The 16,414-nt window shown below is 37.5% G+C and overlaps 1 protein-coding gene and 1 pseudogene across 7 annotated transcripts in view; one reads left to right on the top strand and one right to left on the bottom strand.

The window, feature by feature from the left end:
* The window catches only part of VPS13B (vacuolar protein sorting 13 homolog B), a 749,374-nt gene that overhangs the window by 471,408 nt on the left and 261,552 nt on the right, over positions 1 to 16,414 (bottom strand). The gene's annotated exons all lie outside the window — the stretch shown is intronic.
* On the top strand, positions 1,812 to 15,240 carry LOC116643216 (annotated as a pseudogene).

Here is a 16,414-nt window from a genome sequence, read left to right as displayed (position 1 = left end):
GAAAATTTTCCAGAATTGATAAAAGACACAAATTCTCAGATTCAGACAGCAAAATGATTCCCAAGTAAGATAAATAATATGAAAACCAAAACTGATAAATTAGGGTTAAAGTATATAAAAGAATGGTAAACAAAAAGATAAAATCAAGTACAAAAAATAGACCTATTACCTAAAAAGAAACGACAGACTAACAGCAGACTTCTCAAATAAATAAAGAAAACTATCAAGCAGAGTTTTATACCCAGATAAACTACTACTTGAGTTTCAAATAAGGCAAACTTTCTAAACAGCATCCTAGAAAAATTTAATTTATCAAAACTAACTCAAGAGGAAATAGAAAATATGAATACCCTACACCTATCAGAGGAATTGAAACAGTTTAAAAATGTTATAAGGGGAGGAAGAAGTGGGGGAGGGGAGAGAGAATAAGGAAGAGGAGACTGCAGTGGTGGAAAGAAAAAAGCAGAAAGAAAACAGAAGATTGTTTAAAAAAGGAGGAGGAGGAAGGAAAGGGAAGGAGGGTGGGAGGAAATACGGAGGAAGGAGCAGGACCAAACAGTTCTAAGAAAAATTCCATAAAACTTTTAAAGAGCATTCCAATATTTTACAAACTCATCCAGAGAATTTTTTTAAAAAAGTTTTACCAATTTATAAGTCTAGCAAACTTTCATACCAAATCAAGAAGAGTATAAGAATGAAAAACTTACACAGCAAGTTCACTAAGGAAAATACAAGCAAAAGAAATGTACATATGTGTGTTCTTCATAATTTATATAATTATTTGGGAGTATAAAATAATTTTCGAGCAGTGCTTTAACCACCTCTCAAAAATGTTGACATACACTATTCCATTATCATTTAGTAATATAAAAATAAATCATGACTAAGATGGGTTTGTTACAAGACTGTAAGTATAGTTAAAAATGAAAATTCTTCAACACGATTAAGAGATCTACCAGATATCTATCTGGTTCAGTTGGTTAAGTGTCTGCCTTCCACTCAGGTTATGATCCCAGAGTCCTGGGATGGAGCCCACATCGAACTCCCCACTCAGTGGGGAGTCTGCTTCTTGCTCTACCTCTCCTTCCCCCTGCTCATGTTCTCTGTCGCAAATGAATAAATAAAATCTTTAAAAAAAAAGATATCTTATCATCACATCATACTTTTTTTTAAAGATTTTATCTATTTACTTGAGAGAGAGTGAGAGCAAAAGAGAGAGCACAGAGGGAGAGGGAGAAGCAGACTCCCTGCTGAGCAGAGAGCCCAACATAGTGCTTGATCCCAGGATTCTGAGATCAGGACCTGAGCCAAAGGCAGCCACTTAACAGACTGAGGAACCCAGGCACCCCTCATCACATCATACTTAATGTAATAAAATATCACACTTAATGGGGAAACATTAGGATTTTTTAAAATCAAGAAACAGAAGGAGCTGACACCACTTCCAGTGCTGAAAGTCCTAGTCAGTGAATTAAAACACAAGAAATTAAAATATTAAAATCATATGCATAGGGTATGATAAAAAAGACACCCAAACATACGCTAACATATACACAAGATATAATACAGATAAGTTCAACCAAGTTTCAATTAAAGTACAAATACAGGAGCACCTGGCTGGCTCAGTTGGTAGAGCAACCGACTCTTGATCTTGGGGTCATGAGCTCAGGCCTCATGTTGGGTGTAGAGACTACTTAAAAAAATAATAAAATAATAAGGTAATAAAATTCAAATACAGATTTTTGTGGAACTTGAAAACTTCATTTTTTAAAAATAAGTATTTGTTAAGATGTAACCTAATCTTTTGTCAGTCCACAAAATGATGCCTTATAGCCTATTAGTGACCCACCTGCAGAAAGCCCTAGGTGTGCAGAAATACCATATAGCAGCAGTCCTGTGCCAATGAGTCAAGATGTGACAATCTGAGCCCAGTGAGTACATCCACACTGACCTGCTAGAGAAGAACATTAACATTGTCCACAAATTATTGAATCCGCCTCTGATCCTCTCAAAAAGATTGTGTATGACAACCTGGATGACTCCAGCCAACCAGGAGACTGAGTGGGCCAGGATGTATCTGTAGCTGCATGCAGCCCAACTATAGAACTATGCAGGACATCACTGAGCAGGTTCTTCAGCAGTAGGTGCCCAAAATAGCATGCCATCCACCATCCACTATGACCACTGGATCAAGACCCATCTTCGGGGCCAAGAGCGAGCTACACCAGGCCAAAGACATAAACCAGGAAATATATACATTTCTGGCAACTACAGTTTCCAAGAATAGCATGGGCTTCAGGAGGCCTGGATCTGGAATCATTCACCAGATCATTTTGGAAAACTACGCACACCCTGCAATCTTCTGATTGGCATTTACTCCCACACTCCCAATAGTGGTGGCCTGTGGAGCATCTATATTGGCATTGGGGGTGCTGAAACTGTGGATGGCAAGTTTGGGACTTCCTGGAAGTTGACAGTCCCCAAATGATGGGTGTGAAGCTTATCAGCATGCTCTCCAGCTAGATATCACCCACAGATGTGATCCTAAAAATGGCAGACATCCTTGTGGTGAAAGGTAGCATGAATACTATGGTGGAGTAGCATAGGTCTGGTGTGGACTCCATCTCCTATACTGACATGATGACAATCTGCAACATGGGTACATATTGGGGCCCTCAGTGTTTTCTTACAAGCACAAAATGAAGAAATACCTAAGTTAAGCAGGGCAAGGAGACATGGCCAATCTTGCATATAAAATCAAGTACACTTGGTACCTGACCCTGGCTGTCATTATAAACAACTGATTGAAATTAACCTCAACAAGCTGAAGTCATACATTAACGAGCCCTTTACCCCGTTCTGGCCCACCCTGTGGCAGAAGGAGGTACTGCGGCAGGGAAGGCAGAATGTTCTCTGTACCTCCAGTGGGTCTGCAGCGGCACCAGCTCATGCTGTGAGAGCACGGGGGGCATTCAGCAGATGTGGCCAAGCCGGTGCTGGCTCACAGGCTCAAGAGCAAATCCCAGCTCACCATTGCACTGAGATTCAAAGAGACCTACACCACAGCTGAGCGGAATGGTTATGCTTAGATTCTATAGGATATGGGTGGCGTTGTCGCAGCCAACATCTGTGGCCACTGCACTGACCAGTAGAACAGAAAGGACACCAACGAGAGAAAAACTGCAGTCATAACCTCCTACAAACAGGAACTTCACTGGCCAAAATAACATGAACCCTAAGATCCATACCTTCATTGCATCCCCCAAACTTATCACAACTCTGGCCACTCCTGGCACCCTCAGGTTCAACTCAGAGACTGACTTCCTGAGAGGCAAGAATGGCAGGAAGTTCAAACTGGAGGCTCCAGATGCAGATGAGCTTCACTAAGTAGAGATCAACCCCCAGGCGAGATACATACCAGCCCCTGTCCCTAAGAATAGCAGTGGGCAGGGAGGTAGATAAGAGCCCCACCAGCAAGCACCTGCAGCTCCTGAAGCCTTTCCACACATGCGATGGCAAAGACTTAAATGACCTACAGATAGATCCTTATAAAAGTCAAAGGAGAGGGGTGCCTGGCTGGCTCAGTCAGAACGTGAGACTCTTGATCTTGGGGTCATGAATTCAAACCCCATGTTGGGTGTGGAGATTACTTAAAAAAATTAAAAAAAAAAAAAAAAAAGTCAAAGGAGAGTATACCATTGACCATAACCTGACAGCTAGCACCTAGCTCAAGTTCTGGGGCTACCTGGACAATATCATTAACAATCTGCTTATTGGTGCTATCCAGCAAAAAGAGCAAGGTTAACTCTGTGCATTGTTGTCACAATAGGAGTTTTGTCCTATCCCTGACACTACCCACTAGTATAAGAAACATGGCATCAAAAAAAAAAAAAAAAAATGGCATTAGATAGGCTGTGATGAGATATGAGAACCATGGTGAGAGAATAAACTGTAGTATGTTCATAAGAAAAATTACTACATAGGGGTGCCTGGGTGGCTCAGCTGGTTAAGCGACGGCCTTCGGCTCAGGTCATGATCCTGGAGTCCCGGGATCGAGTCCCACATCGGGCTCCCTGCTCAGCAGGGAGTCTGCTTCTCCCTCTGACCCTCCCCCCTCTCATGCTCTCTGTCTCTCATTCTCTCTCTCGCAAATAAATAAAAAATCTTAAAAAAAAAAAAAAGAAAAAGAAAAGAAAAATTACTACATAAATGACCAAATAAGAGTTCTAGGAATAAAAACTTAATATTGAATAAAAAAGCAATTTTCAAAAGAATACAAATCATAAATCAAGACATGCAAAACAATATGAAACTTCACTATTTTTAAATCATACATATATACTAAAAGTATAAAGGCAAACACAGGCACAGGAATAATGACTGCTAAACTTCAGAACAGTGGCCAATTCTAATATGGTAAAGAGGGAGAAGAACATGACGGGGAAAGAAAAAAGGGAGACCCAATATGTATTTGTAATGATTTTTAGAGCTGAGATATTCATTATATCATTCTGTATTTTTATGTCGGCAAACAAAGAAAATAACCTAAACCATCTTTAAAACAGATAAAGTTAGAGAACTCACGCTATCTAATGTCAAGATTCAGGATACAGCTACAGCAAAGACGACCCATGGATATTGGCATAAACATAAATAGGTTAATGAAACAGAATACATTCCAGAAACAGACCTACAAATATACTGTCAACTGATTTTTGACAAAGATGCCAATGCAATTCAATGAGGAAAGAAAGGCTTTTCAATAGACAGTTTTAACAACTGAATAAACAAATGGGGAAAAATAATATTGAAAACCTTGATCCCAGGGCGCCTGGGTGGCTCAGAGGGTTAAGCATCTGCCTTCGGCTCAGGTCATGATCCCAGGGTCCTGGGATTGAGCCCCACGTTGGGCTCCCTGCTCAGCGGGGAGTCTGCTTCTCCCTCTCCCTCTACAGCTTCCCCTGCTTGTACTTTCTCACTCTTTCTGTCGAATAAATAAATAAAATCTTAAAAAAAAAAAGAAAAAAGAAAACCTTGATCCCAACCAAACACTATTCATGAAAACTGATTTAAGATATATTACAGACCTAAAAATAAAGCTAAACTATAAAGTTTTTAGAAAAAAAATTTACAAGACTATCAGATTTCTTAGAAAAATCTAAAATACAAAAAGCATTAATCATTGAAAAATTGATAAAATTTGACTACATCAAAATTTTAAAATTTTGCTCCTTACTGGGACTGCCAGACTAGGAAAAAAGTCCTCCACACATAGAAGAACATATGAGGAACCCTAACAACTCAGTAAGACAAACTGCCAATATAAAACAACCAACATCACAAGAGAAGGTATCAAGTACCAAAAAGCAAATGAAAAGATTAATATAATTAGTCATCAGATAAAAACAAATTAATATCAGCACGGGATACCTTTTAATGCTTTGTAGAAAAGATAATATCAAAATGGTTACACCAAATATTGACAAAGACATGGATGGAATGACTGTAACACATATTGCTGGTGGGGATGTTAAATCACACAACCCCTTGGATATAAGGTTTAGCATTTTGTTATAAACATATACCTATCCTATATCATCAACTACATTCCTAAATATGCATGCAACACAAATGAAAATGTGTGTCCACAAAAGATTTGTACAAGAATGTCAAAGCAGCTTTAATCACAATAACTCCAAACTGGAAACAACCCAAATGTCCATCAACAATAGAATGGAAAAACTGTATCATATCTGTATACTGGAATAATACTTGACAATAAAAAATAATAAACGACTGAGACACAAATTATGCATAATTTCAAAAACATTATGTTGAGCAAAAATCTGACAATGAGACAGATAGACAGACAGATAGATAGATCGATCAACCGATCAGAGAATTACGCTGGATGAAAAAAGCCATTCCTAAAAGGTTACACACTACATACATGACTATATTTATATAACATTCTTTAACAAAATTATAAAAATGGAGAATGTATTAGTGGTTGTCAGTGGTTAAGATGTGAGACTGGAGTAGGCTGGAAGGAGAAAGCAGGAGCTAAGTGGTTATGGTTATAAAACAGTGAAAGAAGGGATCCTGGTAATGGAACTGCTCTGTATTTTGACTGCGGCAGTAGATACATAAATCTAATTAAATCTGAACGTGTAATATAATTACACAGAATGAACACACACAGAAGTACAAATAAAATGAGAGAAATCTGAATAAGATTAGTAAATTGCCAATATCCTGATTGGGATACTGTATTATAGTTTTGAAAGATGTTATCATTGAGAGAAAACGGGGACAGGGTATATATGGTCTCTCTCTAGTATTTCTTAGAACTACATGTGGATCTACAATTATCTCTAAATAAAAGGCTTAATTTAAAAAATTAAAAAAACATATATATGCCCTTTATTCTCCTTGCACATCTTTCTCCAAGAAACAGATTTTCTAGGCATTAATTTTATGTCTCCCTGATCCACCTAAGAAGGCAAGAATTTAAAGATATAAGGCCATAAGAAAGTTACATTTTTAAATATCTTATTCTTTTCTAAAATATATGAACTCTACAACCCTCCAAACTCTCCTTGCCAAGTTGCCACTAAAGCGGTACTATTTAAAGAGACAAAGCACTATTATTTAAAGAGATTTTGGGGCGCCTGGGTGGCTCAGTTGGTTAAGCGACTGCCTTCGGCTCAGGTCATGATCCTGGAGTCCCTGGATCGAGTCCCGCATCGGGCTCCCTGCTCGGCAGGGAGTCTGCTTCTCCCTCTGACCCTCCCCCCTCTCATGTACTCGCTCTCTCTCATTCTCTCTCTCTCAAATAAATAAATAAAATCTTTAAAAAAAAAAAAAAAAAAAAAAAAAAAAAAAAATAAAGAGATTTTGATACAGCTATATCTAAACAATTATGATTTCTTCATATATGCATTAAGCGATAAACCACTGCTAGAGGGCTAAATCCTTCTCTAAGTGGCCCTGGAATCACTTGACTGCTTCTTATTAAGGAAATTAAACAATGTTATTATACTTGACTACCCTGCTATAGAAAACATGTGACTCAATTTTTTCTTTCCTTTCCTATCAAAATGAGGTTAATGCAATACCAGTACAATTTCAAGACAAATAGATGGACAAAAAAGTGAAAGTTATTGAAGTCTACTATTTAAAAGTTTATAATTCACACAGGAAACTTTTTTCTTTTTTTTTCCACACTGGAAATTTAAAGAAGAATCTTTATTATGGGGAATATGAAAGGAATGGATAAAATCTTTTAATCTAAATCTTTTATCTTGAATCCCATGCTGTGCATTTAAGAATGTTTTGAAGGATAACCTAACTCAATGTACATAAAGCACTGAAGTTAAGTAAGGATTCTGGTAAGTGTAACATTCACTTTGTACTTGTAAACATCCTTTCCACACTTAGCCCCTTGGATACTTAATTACTGAATCAATTCCTCAGAATACATCAAAGAACATTTAATTTGGCCTAAAACACGAACTGATTCAAAAAAAAGTTACCTGATCCCTTACTTGCATAAAATGGCCATTTAATGAAAAGACTAACATGGTAACTACAAATCTTAGCCTTACTGATGCCTGATTTTTCTATTTCTTTGCAAATATTTAAGACCTGTTAAAAATAATATTTTAATCCAATGATCTTGAGTTTAAAATTCAGCCATTTCTTCTGTGAACTGAAAGACATAGAATGGAAAATGGGTAAGTCACAGGCTATTACTTAAATGACCCAATGAGTCTTCACACTGATTTTAACTGACACAGTTTCACACGTCAGGATATTAGACAGGACAAATCTCTTCCACTTCATTTATCAATATTGTTGAAACCCAATTAAATGAAAATTTTCCTATAATAGATAAGAAACAAACCTCTATTCTAATGTAGGTTGCTGGGGTTGTGAAAATGACGCTACAATGATTCCCAAACTTTTGAAAAACTGACTTTGTAATTAGGTTTCAAATACTTAATTGATACTGTTAATTGATGTTGTTTTGTTTAGCCCTCCCCCAAAGAGGCAAAAATACACTAATACATAAATGAAGATATTAGCAAAGATTCGGGGGAAAAAGGTAAGATACTCTATTTTTGCTTTTTAGTAACCATAATTCTAGAGCACAAGGGAAATTTTATCACTGCTTATTTCAAACTTACTTGTAAGATGACTTAACAAAAATCTCACCTAGAGGCTTGAGCATGTTAACCTTTTTGGTCCTAAAAAAATTACTTTAAATTAACAAAATATCCCTTGAACAAAATGAAATTTAAACTAAATATATTGTTAATTATTCATTTCCCTTAAATTCTTAAAGTTATCCTTCTGTAGTTACAACGGTGAGCTCAAAACATTGACAATTTCTCCTGTCAACTACCTATAAAATATAAGATCACTCAATGTATTCTTCTGCCTCATGTACACATGCAATACTTTAAATAACTTTTTCTGTAGCAGCTTTCAGATTTCACTTCCAGCTTTGTTACAATTTTATCTACACCAAACTCCACTGAAGTCAAAATACATTAAGAAGTTTATTGTGTTGGGGCACAGGGGCGGCTTAGTCAGTTAAGCCTCCAACTCTTAATTTTGGCTCAGGTTATGATCTCAGGGTTGTGAGATCGAGCCCCACGTCAGGCTTCTCTGTGCTGGGCGTGGAGCGTGCTTAAGACTCTCTCTCCCCCTCTGCCCCTCCCCACCTCCCGCTCAAAAAATAAAAAATAAAAGTGTATTGTGTTGATTTGTACAAAAATGCATAAATACAACCCAGATGTTTTATGTTAACATAATCAGCTGTCTTTCTTCAAATTAAAATGATCCTTAATTTGCTAGTCAAAGTATCACTTTTTTAGCAATTCAGAATTTAAAATTTTATTCGCTAAAACTACTAGTATCATTTATGCCAATGAGAACATTAAGTCTATTAAAACAGAGAACTTCTTCATAAAGGAGTTGTATCTGCCCCACAGCTATAAACGGCATGATGCTAGAATTAAGCTGTAAATAATGTTGCTAGCCAGTCTGACAGTTCTACTGTCATGGAGGGCTGACTAGAGTAGCTACTGTACTAAATGACTAGCTTGTAATGCAGTAAGACACTGCTTAAAATGAACAAAGCTGATCCCTGAAGTAAGGTTTTCTAAGCACTTCACAGGACCAATTCATAACAAAAATACAGCTAAGCAAATTGTCAGCAGTCTTCACAAGTTTTTCTTCTGTAGGCCTTATCCCCGTGATTAACTAGGTGAGAGTTCAGTAGAACCATCTATCCTTATTCTGAAAAGGATATTAAAAAAATTAGAGGAAGTTCAGTGGATATGCAATAAAATTATCTATGATTAAGGAATCTGAAGTAGAGCATTTTAATATATATGTGAATGAAAGCTAAAAAGTGAAGGAACAATGCTTACCAAAAATAATACAGATTTTCTTAAAGACTGAATAGCACCTAATACTACAATTCAATAAAGAACAAAACTTGTCCAAAATTGCTTTAAAATGGGAGAAAAAAGGAATAAGTTTTTGACTAGCGGCGTTTAGATACATAAAAAAAAGTTGTAATGGGAACTTAAAAAACAAAAGATATTGATGGTTACAATTCTCTGTTTGTAGACATGACTAGATCAATTAACTTTTTTTTTTTTTAGGATTTTATTGATTTATTTGACACAGAGAGAGAGACAGCTAGAGAGGGAACACAAGCAGGGGGAGCGGGAGAAGCAGGCTCCCGGCTGAGCAGGGAGCCCGATGCGGGACTCGATCCCAGGACCCTGGGATCATGACCTGAGCCGAAGGCAGATGCTTAACGACTGAGCCACCCAGGCGCCCCTAGATCAATTAACTTCTTAATGTAGCCCCTCTTACCATTATGATTTTCTTCTAACTACACTTTTTTTTTTTAAGATTTTACTTATTTATTTGACACAGAGAGAGAGAGAACAAGTAGGCAGAGAGGCAGGCAGAGGGAGAGGGAGAAGCAGGCTCCCCGCTGAGCAGGGAGCCCGATGCGGGACTCGATCCCAGGACCCTGGGATCATGACCTGAGCCGAAGGCAGCCGCTTAACCGGCTAAGCCACCCAGGTGACCATTACTTCACTTTTCAACCCAGCACTCCATTTTCCCCACAACATGGAAGATAGGAGACAATCACAAATTAAAATATAGGTGACAACACCTGGATATTAAAAAAAAAATAGAGGACATAGGAGGGAACATTCAGGAGATACAATTAATTCAGACTGAGAGTTGGGGTAAGGGAAACAAGAAGACCACAGGAGGAATAATGCAGGAACTTGAGTCCAGAGGTAATAACCAAGTATCTTAAATGATGTTCAGAAAGAACAATCCTGTTCTTTCATTCTATTTACTCAGTACTTGATTAAATTCCCAAATTCTCCTTTCTCTTCTAAAGTCCCACCCTTCAAATAAGAAAGGTGATTAAACACACACAAACAAACCCCATCATTGGCCCCTGACTAGGACTTCATATATTGTTAATTATATGATAAGAAAGACACTATTTAGGACTTCATATTTTCTATGAATGGCAATAATAACTTAACAATGAGGACCATACTATTGTTTAGTATTACATATGTGATCAAAAAGTTCTGATAAGAAATATCTTAACTTTTATGAAACAATTCTACTACGGTAACTTCTGAAATAACAGCTCAAGATAGCTACTCCAAATATGCCCATATTTTAAGCTCTCTTCTAAAATCCTAGGCAAACACGTCTAAATAGGCATCTCTGTTGGTTAAAAAATACATTACAGAATACAACATGCATGCCAAAGAAGTGGTTCTCAAACACTGGCAGCTTCCTTGGCACATTTTTGGTTGTAACAACTTGGAAGGTACTACTGGTATCTAGAGATCAAAGATGCTGCAAAATCATCCTAAAATGCACTAAAATTATCTGGTCCAAAATGTCGATAGAGCCATTATCAAAACATTTTTTTTGCTCTACAAGAACACTGAAGTAACCTGAAGTAATCAGTAAATTTCTTACTGTTAGAATTTCTGTGCTGTGGTCTATTTTTAGAATCTGTCAAGATGATAAGAAAGACACTATTTAGTGAAATCCCAGAGAATATTGTCATGACACAAACAGGAAGGTAAAGATCGCTGGGAAGGCTTAGTGGTTATGTTTAACGTAATCCACTGCAGCTGATGGCTCAGAAAGAAAGAAGTTGCTTCAAAACTGAAATTGGCAGTCAGGCTGCAAAAAGGTAAATTTTATTTATAATTTAGAACTAACAGGGTTTTTCCCCCTTGATGTAGATAGATTTCCTTGAACTGCTAACAACACACACTGACCTCAGGGCAAAAAATGTAGATGAAAAATTTTGATTCACCATTCCCTATGGTGATTTTGTCAAACAAGATATATAGATCACACTCTCCTTCCAGAATACCTTCAAAATATAACTTTTCAAAAATATTCATTTTACTAAAACACATGCTCGGAAATAGTGTAGATGCTAATCACAAAGCTGCTTACCTTAGTGTTTACTGAAGCAAATGAAGTTTAAAACAAGATGCCCCAAACTAAAATACAGGGCCTAGAAGACCTCTCAAAAAAATGCCAACAGAATTAAAATTTCACTCAGTCTGGTAAGATAACGCTTCACAAGTAGAAAAGTCCTACAGTCCAAGAACAGCCAAACTAATGGAACCTTAGAAACCATCCTGAGCAGGACTTCTCGAAGGAGGGTATTTATATTCCTAGGCATACACAGTATAAGCCAAGGAGTATTCCAAGTGACAAAATAAGCACAGTAGGTCTTAGCTGAGGAGCAACCTAACCTAGTCACTAAATAAAAGAGCAATGGTATGAAATTCCTTGCAGTAACCTACCACCTACTAGTGCCATTCCACTAAGGTTGCTTACTTTGGACCTTTCCATCCCTCAAAGGCTCTACATTACCTAAAAATTACTACTTGGCTTCCCTGGTGGAATGCTATACCAACCCATCCTCATTGCTGTGTCCCCCTTTTGTTTGCAGTCTATATGTGGTTAAAAGCAAAAGACTGCTATTAAACTTTCTGACATTGAACTCTTTTCTCCATAACTGACAGCTATACCTCTCCACCTCAGGTAAGTTAATGAACCTCTCCATGGTTTCTGCACATGTTTAAAAAAGAGAGGGAAGAGTAGATATACCTCACAGGATTGTTGTGACATTTAAGTAATCTAATGTATGCTCACAGCATGGGATGGTGTCTGGCACATAGTAAATGCTCAATAATTACTTGTAGTTACTCATAAAGGAGTTGAATCAATTGAGAAAAATTTAAATTCAAATAGAATATATGGTATATCTAAATATACCAACCCGACTAAAAACTAGAAGTACACTTCTTAAAATACTCTTCTGTAGATAGCTCAGTTAGCGTGGGCTACAGAGATGTTTTCAGGGGCGCCTGGGCGGCTCAGTCAGTTAAGTATCTGCCTTCGGCTCAGGTCATGATCCCAGGGTCCTGGGATTGAGCCCCGCGCGTCAGGCTCCCTGCTCAGTGGAGAGTCTGCTTCTCCCTCTGCCCTTCCCCTGCCCCCACTCCTGCTCACTCTCATTCTCTCTCTCTCTCTAATAAATGAATAAAATCTTTTAAAAAAGATATTTTCAGCAAGATTTGGAGGGCAGAAATGAAGTAACCGCCATATTTCACACTGAGAATGCCAGCATGGCAAGAGGTGGTACTGTTGCTCACGTATGTCTCTGCTGATCTGCTGGTCACCTAGTTGGCACAGGTTTGCAGCCAGCCCCATGGCAACTCCAGCTTTTGCCAAACCTCCTCCTTCAACTTCTCTGACTCCAGGACTGGGAGCATTGTTCATTGTTAGCTATGTGATAAAGGATACCATATTCTCTCACAGGATACCTGTATCATCAAAGTTGGAAATATTAAGAGACCAAGTTCCACCAATGCTCACAGGTTCCCATTTGTCTTTGCTTCCCTAAGCTTAATTCATGTCTGTCTTCCCTTCTTGACTTTCTGCCTTGCTGATTTCGGGTAACAGCACCAAACAGAAAAGAAACAACTTCCACAGACAGTTTAAAGAAAGTGCCTCTTATCAATCTTATAAAACTCACGGTTGAGTATGGAGAAATCTTTTTAATAAATCCCTTCTATGTGTATCTCCTAGTGGTCTACTTCTCTGATTAAACCTTGATTGAAGCACAATTTCTTTTTTTTTTTTTAAGATTTTATTTATTTGACAGAGACACAGCGAGAGAGGGAACACGAGTGGGAGAGGGAGAAGCAGGCTTCCCGCTGAGCAGGGAGCCCAATGCGGGGCTCAATCCCAGGACCCTGGGATCACGACCTGAGCCGAAGGCAGATGCTTAACGACTGAGCCACCCAGGCGCCCCTGAAGCACAATTTCTATAAGGTGCACATTATGTATTGGTTGAGAATATTCAATTACACTATAAATTTTTTAAAAAGATGGATAAAATTCCTAAGAAATGTTAACCATAGACAGTAAATTAGTATCTTATGAGATATAGGTAGGTAGAACTCATAAAATGTGTAAGCAAGCAGCTTATAAAACACAGGTGGAAGTCATGTGTGTAAACATAGATAATAAACTAGTAGTCCGTAAGAGTCAAAGTAGAGAAAACATAAACACTGCATGCCACCAGATGTTGGTAGTGTGGTCTGTCCCACTAGCATCCTATCCTAAATGTGCTGACTGCCTTCTCTCTACCCTCTTGCTTCTCACTTGTGTTCTGATCTTGATTGTTCTCTGATGCAAAATTTTGCATATATGTGACTTGCAACCTGTTTTACAGAGTTAGTGATTTATTGACTATTTTGGAAACAAGTCCATGACAGGCAGTATTTTAAGCTGAAATTGCTGTGTGAGGATTTTGTTAACTTGACACTGTGAAAAAATTAAATACATACTGTAAGTAATTTTACAGTGTAAAATATATAATATGTGATCAAAAAGTTTTGATAAGAGGCACTTTAGCTTTTATCAAACAATTCTGGTACAGTGCATTCTGAAATAACAGCCCCACAATAACTACTCCAAAATGCCCACATAAACAGCCTAAAATCTGCACAACTAACATTAAATTTGTTATCTTATTGAGAGATTGGGAAAACCAAGTAAAACAGGAATACTGAAAAGCTGAATGGAATAAAAAGGCTAATATTTGGTGAGAGGAAATAGGTACTCAATAATTATTTACTTCAACAGCTTGAGAAAGTGAAAACTATCATGAGAGATTGCACTTGCTTAACTTTAATTACTTTCCCATGTTCATACCATTGCTTGGCTTCTAAGTTTCAGAAAAAGAGTTTGATCAACTGCTGAGTTAAAAAGATTTCCTACTGCTTTTATCTTTTAGAAAAGCTACTGTCTACAAAGACCTCCCCCAAGAAGCATGGAGTATGAACTATAGGACTGCTCATGTCTGGTTGCTTGTATCCCAGCCTGCATTCATTACTTCACCCCATTAACATTCCATGCTGAGAGTCCTTTGCCAGTTTTATGAGGCGAAACCACAAAATGTCAGGTTAACAAAATCCTCACCCAGCAATTTCACCTTAAAATACTGCCTGTCAAGGACTTGCTTCCAAGATATTCAATAAATCACTAACTCTATAAAGCAGGTTGCAAGTCAAATAAAGGCAAAAATTTGCATCCTAGAAAATCAACATTAATCAGAACTCAAGCTGATTATTTAGAACTACAACTTTATGGAGGAGAGTATGGCGGTATGATTTCAAGTGTATCTGGTAGCCTATCTCAGTTTTCCAATTGTGCATACAGTTATACATTTGTACTTTTATAATTTATACATTTCTAACTCTCTATTACAACCATTTCCAATCACCCAGACACCTGATTTGAGTCAGCATGATATAAAGAGCTTGGAGACATCAACATACTGGTTCAATTCCTGGTTCTGCCACTTATTAACTTTGTGTCTTTGAGATGGTTAATAACTTCCCTAAGTAAGAAACCTCATCTCTGCATGTATTGTCATGGAGTTAAAAAGTCAGGGTGAGTATGACAGGAAAAAAGTAAGTGAGAAGAACAGTTTGTGGCATAAGCATAAGTGAAAATAATGCCTATTAAACGCATCCACCTACACTTTTTCTTTTGTTCAACAGGAATGACAGAATACGAATTGGCCAATTGGCCAAGCCTATGTACTATCTGATCATCCTCCAAGTTAATGATCACTAGCATTGCTAGTATTTGGCTTTCATGACAATTATTAAACCATGTCGGATAACTATGCTATAAGCAAGTATCTTTAAGTAGAATAGCCCATGCTTGAATATATATCTTCACACTCCCTGTTGACCATGCTGCAGACCTCTGAAGAAGCTTCACAGTGGATTTTATCCACTCTTAGACTACCAAAATGGACAGAAATTTATCCCACAGAAACTTGAAACCTACATCATACCCTGGGCTGGGGTTAGTTGCCTAAGAGTTCCCTCCATAAATATTTATTGGACAACTATTAAGTACCAGGCATTATAGCTTTCTCAGAACTGTCATCAGGTCCTATAGAGGACCATCACTTTTCCAGGACTTAACTGTCTCTACCAGAAAAATGGGTAGGAAAGGTGAGGGCCCCAAACTGAAGAATGTGTATCGCCTAGGGAACTGACATGAGAGCAGGTCACATTCACTGCCCCACACTAGTTTCCCAAAGGAAAGTAAATCATACTCTGATTCTGTTCAATATTTTTCTGATAAAAATGTATTTATATAGGTCATGCTAATGACCTTTGTGATTCAGTACAGGGTGCAGAGGATAACATACATCAGAGTGAACTATCAAGGACTTAAGAATATTTAAGAACCATTGCTGTATGTTTTCCATGCGTCCTTGTTTCCATACTAATAATTACTGTTCCTCTTCTTTTAATCCATTCTAATTTTTCCAAATTCCTTTGTGAATGCAGATAAAATAGAACAGGAGAAGGAACCACATGCAACTCTTACAACAGCTAAGGCTTTGTATATTTATGCCTCCCACTCCCCCCCAAAAAATATACAAATCTTTGATACAGACATGGGACTATATTCATATTAAATTCCCAATTCAACAATTCAGTGACCATACATGCTCTCAATCTTATAAGCAAACAAATTTAAAAGAAAACTGATCAATATTAAAAATGCAAATAAAACACTGTAATCATTGTTCACATTAGACTACTAGGACCAAAAACCATGAACACTCCCCCAATTAAAATTTTACTTTTATCTTTCTCTTCTGTTCTCCTAAGTAAAGATTTGGAAACTATTTTTATACACAAAATTACATTTATACATCCAGAGCAACATAAAGATCAGCAACATAGTCTTGGTTCCCCAAAACCTCAGAAAACAGAGTCTATACTTG

The sequence above is a fragment of the Phoca vitulina genome, unplaced genomic scaffold, assembly GCF_004348235.1.
Source record: "Phoca vitulina isolate PV1807 unplaced genomic scaffold, GSC_HSeal_1.0 scaffold25, whole genome shotgun sequence".
Classification (NCBI taxonomy): domain Eukaryota; kingdom Metazoa; phylum Chordata; class Mammalia; order Carnivora; family Phocidae; genus Phoca; species Phoca vitulina.
The sequence above is the reverse complement of the archived record's forward strand: the minus strand, read 5'-3'. Positions and strand labels throughout refer to the sequence as shown.